We start from the raw sequence: 10955 nt of genomic DNA on the forward strand, positions 1-10955 counted from the left end.
GGGTGAGTGGTGAGTGAGTGGGTGAGGTGAGTGGTGAGTGACTGAGTGAGTGAGTGGGTGAGTGAGTGGGTGAGTGAGTGGGTGAGTGAGTGGGTGAGTGAGTGGGTGAGTGAGTGGGTGAGTGAGTGGTGAGTGAGTGGGTGAGTGAGTGAGGGGTGAGTGAGTGAGTGGGTGAGTGGGTGAGTGAGTGGGTGAGTGAGTGGTGGGTGAGTGAGTGAGTGAGTGGGTGAGTGAGTGGTGAGTGACTGAGTGAGTGAGTGGGTGAGTGAGTGGGTGAGTGAGTGGTGTGAGTGAGTGGGTGAGTGAGTGGTGAGTGAGTGGGTGAGTGAGTGGTGAGTGAGTGAGTGGGTGAGTGAGTGGGTGAGTGAGTGGGTGAGTGAGTGAGTGGGTGAGTGAGTGGGTGAGTGAGTGGTGAGTGAGTGGTGAGTGAGTGGGTGAGTGGTGGTGGGTGAGTGGTGGGTGAGTGGTGGGTGAGTGGTGAGTGAGTGGAGTGGTGAGTGGTGAGTGAGTGGTGAGTGAGTGGGTGAGTGAGTGGGTGGGTGAGTGGGTGGGTGAGTGGTGGGTGAGTGGTGGGTGGGTGAGTGGGTGGGTGGGTGAGTGGGTGGGTGAGTGAGTGGTGGGTGAGTGAGTGGTGGGTGAGTGGTGAGTGGTGAGTGAGTGGGTGAGTGGTGAGTGAGTGGGTGAGTGGTGGGTGAGTGGTGAGTGAGTGAGTGGTGGGTGAGTGGTGGGTGAGTGAGTGGTGGGTGAGTGGTGGGTGAGTGAGTGGTGTGTGAGTGGGTGAGTGAGTGGGTGAGTGAGTGGTGTGAGTGAGTGGTGGGTGAGTGGTGGGTGAGTGGGTGAGTGAGTGGGTGAGTGAGTGGTGAGTGACTGAGGTGAGTGAGTGGGTGAGTGAGTGGGTGAGTGAGTGGGTGAGGTGAGCTGGGTGAGTGAGTGGGGTGAGTGAGTGGGTGAGTGAGTGGTGAGTGAGTGGGTGAGTGAGTGGGTGAGTGAGTGGTGGGTGAGTGGTGGGTGAGTGGGTGAGTGAGTGGTGGGTGAGTGGTGAGTGAGTGGGTGAGTGAGTGGTGATTGACTGAGTGAGTGAGTGGTGAGTGAGTGGGTGAGTGAGTGGTGTGGTGAGTGGGTGAGTGAGTGGTGTGAGTGAGTGAGTGGGTGAGTGAGTGGTGAGTGAGTGGGTGAGTGAGTGGGTGAGTGAGTGGTGGGTGAGTGAGTGGTGGGTGAGTGAGTGGGTGAGTGAGTGGGTGAGTGAGTGAGTGGGTGAGTAAGTGGTGGAGTGAGTGGTGAGTGGAGTGGGTGAGTGAGTGGTGAGTGACTGAGTGAGTGAGTGGGTGGTGAGTGGGTGAGTGAGTGGGGTGCGTGTGTGGGTGAGTGAGTGGGTGATGTGAGTGGGTGAGTGAGTGGTGAGTGAGTGGGTGAGTGAGTGGGTGAGTGAGTGGTGGGTGAGTGAGGGTGAGTGAGTGGGTGAGTGAGTGGTGGGTGAGTGAGTGGGTGAGTGAGTGGGTGAGTGCGTGGGTGAGTGAGTGGGTGAGTGAGTGGGTGAGTGAGTGGGGTGAGTGAGTGGTGAGTGAGTGGGTGAGTGAGTGGTGGGTGAGTGGGTGGGTGAGTGGTGGGTGAGTGGTGAGTGCGTGAGGTGTGGTGAGTGAGTGGTGAGTGAGTGGTGAGTGAGTGGGTGAGTGAGTGGGTGGGTGAGTGGGTGGGTGAGTGGGTGGGTGAGTGGGTGGGTGGGTGAGTGGGTGGGTGGGTGAGTGGGTGGGTGAGTGAGTGGTGGGTGAGTGAGTGGTGGGTGAGTGGTGAGTGGTGAGTGAGTGGGGTGAGTGGTGAGTGAGTGGGTGAGTGGTGGGTGAGTGGTGAGTGAGTGGGTGAGTGGTGGGTGAGTGGTGAGTGAGTGAGTGGTGTGAGTGGTGGGTGAGTGAGTGGGTGAGTGAGTGGTGGGTGAGTGGTGAGTGAGTGGTGAGTGAGTGGTGAGTGAGCTGAGTGGTGAGTGGGTGAGTGAGTGGGTGAGTGGAGTGGAGTGAGTGAGTGGGTGAGTGAGTGGTGAGTGGTGGGTGAGTGAGTGGTGAGTGAGTGGGTGAGTGAGTGGGAGTGAGTGGTGAGTGAGTGGGTGAGTGAGTGGTGAGTGAGTGGGTGAGTGAGTGGGTGAGTGAGTGGGTGAGTGGTGGTGAGTGGGTGAGTGAGGTGAGTGAGTGGGTGAGTGAGTGGGTGAGTGTGAGTGGTGGGTGAGTGGTGGGTGAGTGGGTGAGTGAGTGGGTGAGTGAGTGGTGGGTGAGTGGTGAGTGAGTGGGTGAGTGAGTGGTGAGTGGGTGAGTGAGTGGGTGAGTGAGTGGGTGAGTGAGTGGGTGAGTGAGTGGGTGAGTGAGTGGGTGAGTGAGTGGGTGAGTGAGTGAGTGAGTGAGTGGGTGAGTGAGTGGTGGGTGAGTGGGTGAGTGAGTGGGTGAGTGAGTGGGTGAGTGAGTGGGAGTGAGTGGGTGAGTGAGTGAGTGGGTGAGTGAGTGGGTGAGTGAGTGGGTGAGTGAGTGGGTGAGTGAGTGGGTGAGTGAGTGGTGAGTGAGTGGGTGAGTGAGTGGTGGGTGAGTGGGTGGGTGAGTGGTGAGGTGAGTGGTGAGTGAGTGAGTGGGTGAGTGAGTGGTGAGTGAGTGGTGAGTGAGTGGTGAGTGAGTGGGTGAGTGGGTGGGTGAGTGGGTGGGTGGGTGAGTGGGTGGGTGAGTGGTGGGTGAGTGGTGAGTGAGTGAGTGGTGAGTGAGTGAGTGGTGAGTGAGTGGGTGAGTGAGTGGGTGAGGTGAGTGAGTGGGTGAGTGAGTGGGTGAGTGAGTGGGTGGTGAGTGGGTGGGTGGGTGAGTGGGTGGGTGGGTGAGTGGAGTGGGTGGGTGAGTGGGTGGGTGAGTGAGTGGTGGGTGAGTGAGTGGTGGGTGAGTGGTGAGTGGGTGAGTGGTGAGTGAGTGGTGAGTGAGTGGTGAGTGAGTGGGTGAGTGGTGGGTGAGTGGTGAGTGAGTGGTGGGTGGTGGTGAGTGTTGAGTGAGTGGGTGAGTGGGTGAGTGAGTGAGTGAGTGGTGGGTGAGTGGTGGAGTGAGTGGGTGAGTGAGTGAGTGGTGATGTGAGGTGGGTGAGTGAGTGGGTGAGTGAGTGGGTGAGTGAGTGGGTGAGTGAGTGGGTGAGTGAGTGGTGAGTGAGTGGGTGAGTGAGTGGTGGGTGAGTGGGTGGGTGAGTGGTGAGTGAGTGAGTGAGTGGGTGAGTGAGTGGGTGAGTGAGTGGTGAGTGAGTGGTGAGTGAGTTGGTGAGTGAGTGGGTGAGTGAGTGGGTGGGTGAGTGAATGAGTGTGAGTGTGGGTGAGTGGGTGGGTGGGTGGCGTGAGTGGTGAGTGAGTGAGTGGGTGAGTGAGTGGTGAGTGAGTGGTGAGTGAGTGGTGAGTGAGTGGAGTGAGTGAGTGAGTGGGTGAGTGAGTGGTGTGGTGAGTGAGTGGGTGGGTGAGTGGGTGGGTGAGCTGGAGTGGGTGAGTGAGTGGGTGAGTGGGTGAGTGGGTGGCGTGAGTGAGTGGTGGAGTGAGTGAGTGGTGGGTGAGTGGTGAGTGGTGAGTGAGTGGGTGAGTGGTGGGTGAGTGGTGAGTGAGTGGTGGGTGAGTGGTGAGTGGTGAGTGAGTGGGTGAGTGAGTGAGTGGTGGTGAGTGGTGGGTGAGTGGGTGAGTGAGTGGGTGAGTGAGTGGTGGGTGAGTGGTGGGTGAGTGAGTGAGCTGAGTGAGTGAGTGGTGACTGAGTGGGTGAGTGGGTGGGTGCGTGAGTGGTGACTGAGTGAGTGAGTGGTGGGTGAGTGGGTGGGTGAGTGGGTGGGTGAGTGAGTGAGTGAGTGGTGGGTGAGTGGTGGGTGAGTGGGTGAGTGAGTGGGTGAGTGAGTGGTGGGTGAGTGGTGGGTGAGTGAGTGACTGAGTGAGTGAGTGGTGACTGAGTGAGTGAGTGGTGGGTGAGTGGTGTGGGTGAGTGAGTGGTGACTGAGTGAGTGAGTGGTGGGTGAGTTGGGTGGGTGAGTGAGTGAGTGGTGAGTGAGTGGGTGAGTGAGTGAGTGGTGACTGAGTGAGTGAGTGGTGCGAGTGATGTGGGTGGGTGAGTGAGTGAGTGGTGAGTGACTGATGTGGAGTGAGTGGGTGAGTGAGTGGTGGGTGAGTGAGTGGGTGAGTGGGTGGGTGAGTGGGTGAGTGGGTGAGTGGTGGGTGAGTGAGTGAGTGGTGAGTGAGTGGTGGGTGAGTGAGTGAGTGAGTGGTGAGTGGTGAGTGGTGGGTGAGTGGAGTGGTGAGTGAGTGTGGTGAGTGAGTGGGTGAGTGAGTGGTGAGTGAGTGGTGAGTGAGTGGGTGAGTGAGTGGGTGACGTGAGTGGGTGTTGTGAGTGGTGAGCTGGAGTGGTGTGAGTGAGTGGTGGGTGAGTGAGTGGAGTGAGTGAGTGAGTGAGTTGAGTGGTTGAGTGAGTGGGTGAGTGAGTGGTGAGTGGGTTGAGTGAGTGGGTGGGTGAGTGAATGAGTGGGTGGAGTGAGTGGGTGGGTGGCGTGGGTGAGTGGTGAGTGAGTGAGTTGGGTGAGTGAGTGGTGAGTGAAGTGGTGAGTGAGTGGTGAGTGAGTGGGTGAGTGAGTGAGTGGGTGAGTGAGTGGGTGGTGAGTGAGTGGGTGGGTGAGTGGGTGGGTGAGTGGGTGGGTGGGTGAGTGGGTGGGTGGGTGAGTGGAGTGGGTGAGTGAGTGGTGGGTGAGTGAGTGGTGGGTGAGTGAGTGAGTGGTGAGTGAGTGGGTGAGTGGTGGGTGAGTGGTGAGTGAGTGGTGGGTGAGTTGGTGAGTGGTGAGTGAGTGAGTGGGTGGGTGAGTGAATGAGTGGGTGGGTGAGTGGGTGGGTGGAGTGGGTGAGTGGTGAGTGAGTGAGTGGGTGAGTTGAGTGGTGAGTGAGTGGTGAGTGAGTGGTGAGTGAGTGGGTGAGTGAGTGAGTGGGTGAGTGAGTGGGTGGGTGAGTGAGTGGGTGGGTGAGTGGTGGGTGAGTGGGTGGGTGGGTGAGTGGAGTGGGTGAGTGAGTGGTGGGTGAGTGAGTGGTGGGTGAGTGGTGAGTGGGTGAGTGTGGGTGAGTGGTGAGTGAGTGGTGAGTGAGTGGGTGAGTGGTGGGTGAGTGGTGAGTGAGTGGTGGGTGAGTGGTGAGTGGTGAGTGAGTGAGTGTGAGTGGTGTGAGTGAGTGAGTGAGTGGTGGTTGAGTGGTGGGTGAGTGGGTGAGTGAGTGAGTGGGTGAGTGAGTGGGTGAGTGAGTGGTGAGTGAGTGGGTGAGTGAGTGGGTGAGTGAGTGGGTGAGTGAGTGGGTGAGTGAGTGGTGGGTGAGTGAGTGGTGGGTGAGTGGTGAGTGAGTGAGTGGGTGAGTGAGTGGGTGAGTGAGTGGTGAGTGAGTGGTGAGTGAGTGGTGAGTGAGTGGGTGAGTGAGTGGGTGGGTGAGTGAATGAGTGGGTGGGTGAGTGGGTGGGTGGGTGAGTGGTGAGTGAGTGGTGTGAGTGAGTGGTGAGTGAGTGGTGAGTGAGTGGTGAGTGAGTGGGTGAGTGAGTGAGTGGGTGAGTGAGTGGGTGGGTGAGTGAGTGGGTGGGTGAGTGGGTGGGTGAGTGGGTGGGTGGGTGAGTGGGTGGGTGGGTGAGTGGGTGGGTGAGTGAGTGGTGGTGAGTGAGTGGTGGGTGAGTGGTGAGTGGTGAGTGAGTGGGTGAGTGGTGGGTGAGTGGTGAGTGAGTGGTGGGTGAGTGGTGAGTGGTGAGTGAGTGGGTGAGTGAGTGAGTGAGTGAGTGGTGGGTGAGTGGTGGGTGAGTGGGTGAGTGAGTGGGTGAGTGAGTGGTGGGTGAGTGGTGGGTGAGTGAGTGAGTGAGTGAGTGAGTGACTGGTGGAGTGGTGAGTGGTGAGTGAGTGAGTGGGTGAGTGGGTGGGTGAGTGAGTGGTGACTGAGTGAGTGAGTGGTGGGTGAGTGGGTGGGTGAGTGAGTGAGTGAGTGGTGGGTGAGTGGTGGGTGAGTGGGTGAGTGAGTGGGTGAGTGAGTGGTGGGTGAGTGGTGGGTGAGTGAGTGACTGAGTGAGTGAGTGGTGACTGAGTGAGTGAGTGGTGGGTGAGTGGGTGGGTGAGTGAGTGGTGACTGAGTGAGTGAGTGGTGGGTGAGTGGGTGGGTGAGTGAGTGAGTGGTGAGTGAGTGGGTGAGTGAGTGAGTGAGTGGTGACTGAGTGAGTGAGTGGTGGGTGAGTGGGTGGGTGAGTGAGTGAGTGGTGAGTGACTGAGTGGGTGAGTGGGTGAGTGAGTGGTGGGTGAGTGAGTGGGTGAGTGGTGGGTGAGTGGTGTGAGTGGGTGAGTGGTGGGTGAGTGAGTGGTGGGTGAGTGGTGGGTGAGTGAGTGAGTGGTGGGTGAGTGGTGGGTGAGTGGGTGAGTGAGTGGTGGGTGAGTGAGTGGGTGAGTGAGTGGGTGAGTGAGTGGGTGAGTGAGTGGGTGAGTGAGTGGGTGAGTGAGTGGGTGAGTGAGTGGTGAGTGAGTGGGTGAGTGAGTGGTGGGTGAGTGGGTGGGTGAGTGGTGAGTGAGTGAGTGGGTGAGTGAGTGGGTGAGTGAGTGGTGAGTGAGTGGTGAGTGAGTGGTGAGTGAGTGGGTGAGTGAGTGGGTGGGTGAGTGAATGAGTGGGTGGGTGAGTGGGTGGGTGGGTGGGTGAGTGGTGAGTGAGTGAGTGGGTGAGTGAGTGGTGAGTGAGTGGTGAGTGAGTGGTGAGTGAGTGGGTGAGTGAGTGGGTGAGTGAGTGGGTGGGTGAGTGAGTGGGTGGGTGGGTGAGTGAGTGGGTGGGTGAGTGGGTGGGTGGGTGAGTGGGTGGGTGGGTGAGTGGGTGGGTGAGTGAGTGGTGGGTGAGTGAGTGGTGGGTGAGTGGTGAGTGAGTGGGTGAGTGGTGGGTGAGTGGTGAGTGAGTGGTGGGTGAGTGGTGAGTGGTGAGTGAGTGGGTGAGTGAGTGAGTGAGTGAGTGGTGGGTGAGTGGTGGGTGAGTGGGTGAGTGAGTGGGTGAGTGAGTGGTGGGTGAGTGGTGGGTGAGTGAGTGAGTGACTGAGTGAGTGAGTGGTGACTGAGTGAGTGAGTGGTGGGTGAGTGGGTGGGTGAGTGAGTGGTGACTGAGTGAGTGAGTGGTGGGTGAGTGGGTGGGTGAGTGAGTGAGTGAGTGGTGGGTGAGTGGTGGGTGAGTGGGTGAGTGAGTGGGTGAGTGAGTGGTGGGTGAGTGGTGGGTGAGTGAGTGACTGAGTGAGTGAGTGGTGACTGAGTGAGTGAGTGGTGGGTGAGTGGGTGGGTGAGTGAGTGGTGACTGAGTGAGTGAGTGGTGGGTGAGTGGGTGGGTGAGTGAGTGAGTGGGTGAGTGAGTGGGTGAGTGAGTGAGTGGTGACTGAGTGAGTGAGTGGTGGGTGAGTGGGTGGGTGAGTGAGTGAGTGGTGAGTGACTGAGTGGGTGAGTGGGTGAGTGAGTGGTGGGTGAGTGAGTGGGTGAGTGGTGGGTGAGTGGGTGAGTGGGTGAGTGGTGGGTGAGTGAGTGGTGGGTGAGTGGTGGGTGAGTGAGTGGTGGGTGAATGGTGGGTGACACTTTGTGCCACAGACAGGAAGACGACGCCGCTTCTGGAGTTCCTGAGGAGCAAGAAGATGGCGAAGCTGGTGAGCACCACCAACAACAACAACACCGCCAACAACAACAACAGCACCAACAACAACACCAACAACAACAACAACAGCACCAACAACAACAACACCACCACCAACAACAACAACACCGCCAACAACAACAACACCACCACCAACAACACCAACAACAACAACAACAGCACCAACAACAACAACAACAACACCACCAACAACAGCAGCACCACCAACAACAACAGCAGCACCAACAACAACACCACCAACAACAACACCAACAACAACACCACCAACAACACCAACAACAACAACACCACCACCAACAACAACAACAGCAGCACCAACAACAACAACACCAACAACAACAACACCAACAACAACAACTCCACCAACAACAACAACAACAGCACCAACAACAATAACACCACCAACACCACCACCACCAGCAGCAGCAGCAGCAGTGTGTGAAGGCGCCTGTGGAGGCGGCACTTGCAGGAGCTGCGCCTTTGCCGCAGCAGCAACAACAACACCACCACCAACACCACCACCAACACCACCACCAACACCACCACTACCAACACCACCACCAACACCACCACCACCAACACCACCACCACCACTACCACCAGCAGCAGCAGCAGCAGCAGCGCCGGGAGGAGCGCCGCCGCAGGGAGTTGGAGCGCAAGCGCCACCGCCGGGCTCACGACGACGACGACGACGCGGCAACAACAACAACAACAACGACGACAACAACAACAACAACACCGGAGGACGTGGCAGCAACAACAACAACATCACCGCAGCAGCAGCAGGACCTGACGACAACAACAACAACGACAACAACGACGCAGGACGCCACAACAACAACAACACAGGACGCCACAACAACAACAACAACACAGGACGCCACAACAACAACAACAACAGCAGCAGCAGCGGCGCATGAGGCGAGCCGGGAGAAGTCGACGCACGGGGGAAGGAAGCCGCTGGGGGTGAGGGAGACATCGTGTCTCTGTGTGTGTCTGTGTGTGTGTCTGTGTGTGTGTCTGTGTGTGTCTGTGTGTGTCTGTGTGTGTCTGTCTCTGTGTGTGTGTGTCTGTGTGTGTGTGTGTCTGTGTGTGTGTGTGTCTGTGTGTGTGTGTCTGTGTGTGTGTGTGTCTGTGTGTGTCTGTGTGTGTCTGTGTGTGTCTGTGTGTGTCTGTGTGTGTCTGTCTCTGTGTGTGTGTGTCTGTGTGTGTGTGTCTGTCTCTGTGTGTGTGTGTCTGTGTGTGTGTGTGTCTGTGTGTGTGTGTGTCTGTGTGTGTGTGTGTCTGTGTGTGTGTGTGTCTGTGTGTGTGTGTCTGTGTGTGTGTGTGTCTGTGTGTGTGTGTGTCTGTGTGTGTGTGTCTGTGTGTGTCTGTGTGTGTCTGTGTGTGTCTGTCTCTGTGTGTGTGTGTCTGTGTGTGTCTGTGTGTGTGTGTCTGTGTGTGTGTGTGTCTGTGTGTGTGTGTCTGTGTGTGTGTGTCTGTGTGTGTGTCTGTGTGTGTCTGTGTGTGTCTGTGTGTGTCTGTCTCTGTGTGTGTCTGTGTCTGTGTGTGTGTGTGTCTGTGTGTGTGTGTGTCTGTGTGTGTGTGTCGGTGTGTGTGTGTCTGTGTGTGTGTGTGTCTGTGTGTGTGTGTGTCTGTGTGTGTGTGTCTGTGTGTGTCTGTGTGTGTCTGTGTGTGTCTGTCTCTGTGTGTGTCTGTGTGTGTCTGTGTGTGTGTGTGTCTGTGTGTGTGTGTCTGTGTGTCTGTGTGTGTCTGTGTGTGTCTGTGTGTGTCTGTGTGTGTCTGTCTCTGTGTGTGTCTGTGTGTGTCTGTGTGTGTGTGTGTCTGTGTGTGTGTGTCTGTCTGTGTGTGTGTGTCTGTGTGTGTGTGTGTCTGTGTGTGTGTGTGTCTGTGTGTGTGTGTGTCTGTGTGTGTGTGTGTGTCTGTGTGTGTGTGTCTGTGTGTGTCTGTGTGTGTCTGTGTGTGTCTGTCTCTGTGTGTGTCTGTGTGTGTGTGTGTGTGTCTGTGTGTGTGTCTGTGTGTGTCTGTGTGTGTGTCTGTGTGTGTCTGTCTCTGTGTGTGTCTGTGTGTGTCTGTCTCTGTGTGTGTCTGTGTGTGTGTGTGTGTCTGTGTGTGTGTGTGTGTCTGTGTGTGTGTGTCTGTGTGTGTGTGTCTGTGTGTGTGTGTGTCTGTGTGTGTGTGTGTCTGTGTGTGTGTCTGTGTGTGTGTCTGTGTGTGTGTGTGTGTGTCTGTGTGTGTGTCTGTGTGCGTGTGTGTGTGTATGTGTGTCTGTGTGTATGTGTGTGTGTCTGTGTGTCTGTGTGTGTGTGTGTCTGTGTGTGTGTGTGTCTGTGTGTGTGTGTGTCTGTGTGTGTGTGTCTGTGTGTGTGTGTCTGTGTGTGTGTGTCTGTGTGTCTGTGTGTGTGTCTGTGTGTGTCTGTGTGTGTGTCTGTGTGTCTGTGTGTGTCTGTGTGTGTCTGTCTCTGTGTGTGTCTGTGTGTGTGTGTCTGTGTGTGTGTGTGTCTGTGTGTGTGTGTGTGTGTGTCTGTGTGTGTGTGTGTCTGTGTGTGTGTCTGTGTGTGTGTCTGTGTGTGTGTGTGTGTCTGTGTGTGTGTCTGTGTGTGTGTCTGTGTGTGTGTGTGTATGTGTGTCTGTGTGTATGTGTGTGTGTCTGTGTGTCTGTGTGTGTGTATGTCTGTGTGTGTGTGTGTCTGTGTGTGTGTCTGTGTGTCTGTGTGTGTGTCTGTGTCTGTGTGTGTCTGTGTGTGTGTGTGTCTGTGTGTGTGTGTGTATGTGTGTGTGTCTGTGTGTCTGTGTGTGTGTATGTCTGTGTGTGTGTGTGTGTCTGTGTGTCTGTGTGTGTGTGTCTGTGTGTCTGTGTGTGTGTGTCTGTGTGTCTGTGTGTGTGTCTGTGTGTGTGTGTGTGTGTGTCTGTGTGTGTGTGTGTCTGTGTGTGTGTGTCTGTGTGTGTGTGTGTCTGTCTCTGTGTGTGTCTGTCTCTGTGTGTGTGTGTCTGTCTCTGTGTGTGTCTGTCTGTGTCTGTCTGTCTGTCATGAACCGGACGTGATCACTGTACGAATGTGAGTTGGCCTACTCTTCCACGTGTGGCAACTGTAAAACCCACGTGGTTCGTGTGGCTCCTCCCTCTCCCAAGGTGTTGAGAAAACCGGACGTGGATGAGGTTCCCGAGGATTCTGGGAGGTTCCTAACGGGGCGGAAATACGACAAGGTAGCTAGCCGCCAACGCTGAGAGCCTGGGTTCGAGCCCTGGGTCTGGGTGTCTCTCTCTCTCAGGGGGTTCACGATGGCCGTGTCAGAGACA

At 56.7% G+C, this 10955-nt stretch overlaps 1 long non-coding RNA gene across 3 annotated transcripts; it reads left to right on the forward strand.

The window, feature by feature from the left end:
• The first annotated feature begins 7589 nt into the window (after positions 1-7589).
• On the forward strand, positions 7590-10862 carry LOC144954399 (uncharacterized). Of its 3 annotated transcripts, none has more exons than XR_013641182.1 (3): positions 7590-7646; positions 8258-8620; positions 10788-10862. It is a non-coding gene; the product is annotated as an uncharacterized LOC144954399 (long non-coding RNA). The 3 variants fall into 3 exon arrangements; XR_013641180.1 differs by having other exon boundaries at positions 8261-8620; XR_013641181.1 differs by having other exon boundaries at positions 8264-8620.
• The last annotated feature ends 93 nt before the right edge of the window (positions 10863-10955 follow it).

The sequence above is a fragment of the Lampetra fluviatilis genome, unplaced genomic scaffold, assembly GCF_964198595.1.
Source record: "Lampetra fluviatilis unplaced genomic scaffold, kcLamFluv1.1 SCAFFOLD_1462, whole genome shotgun sequence".
In the NCBI taxonomy this organism is placed as follows: domain Eukaryota; kingdom Metazoa; phylum Chordata; class Hyperoartia; order Petromyzontiformes; family Petromyzontidae; genus Lampetra; species Lampetra fluviatilis.